The sequence below is a fragment of the Chelonus insularis genome, unplaced genomic scaffold (genome assembly GCF_013357705.1).
Source record: "Chelonus insularis isolate UGA/USDA-ARS -01 unplaced genomic scaffold, ASM1335770v1 contig_88_pilon, whole genome shotgun sequence".
NCBI lineage: Eukaryota > Metazoa > Arthropoda > Insecta > Hymenoptera > Braconidae > Chelonus > Chelonus insularis.
Genome location: NW_023276776.1, coordinates 1,522,751 through 1,523,574, shown reverse-complemented (window position 1 = coordinate 1,523,574; position 824 = coordinate 1,522,751).

The following is an 824-nucleotide window of genomic DNA, read 5'->3' as shown; positions in this document are numbered from 1 at the left end:
TTTTGTTTGAAGAAGTTTATCGAATAAATTCTTGATTTGTTTTAAAAGAAAAGTTCACTCTTAAACTTCTTAAGAATTCCAAGATTGACTATCTCCATTTAAATATTATTAATAAATAATATTTTTTTTATTATATTTAATAAAATCATCAATTATTAGGAATGCAATAAAAAAAAACGCAAATTACGAGAATTCAGTACCACTAACGGCAACTGCACTATAAAAAACATAATTATGATTATTTAACGTGAAGAAAATTAAATATTGTCAGCACATCAAATTAGATTGAACAAAGATACGTAACGAGTAACTGGCGTGCAACTAATTGGAAAAATTTCTACCATAGTTTATGTTATACATTACATATAATTGAACACATTATTCACAAAAAAACAATTTTTACTCCTTCACAAACTGAATTTGCTAATTTTATAAATACACTTGCAAAAGAAATAAATAAAATATAAGATAATTGATACACTTATGACAATGGTGTTAATCTACCAGCTATATTAAAGCAATTAAACTAATATCATCACAAGAAGAAGATTATCATAAAGTTAATCAATCATATTAAACACATTTACAGACACCTAAATGTTATGTGTTAAATTTTCATTAGTTCGTATTTGTCTGACCACATCGGTTAAGTAGTTATATTAAAATATGTCTTTCATGTGGGGTTGCATGAAATGTGAAAGCGCGTGCGCTTCTCTCCACAAGACTCTCTCTTACTCACTCGTTTTGTTCGTAAAGCTCTTTCTCTTCAACTACCATCCGAATGCTCACTCGATTTCGCATACATACAGCCAGTCTGACGCCGG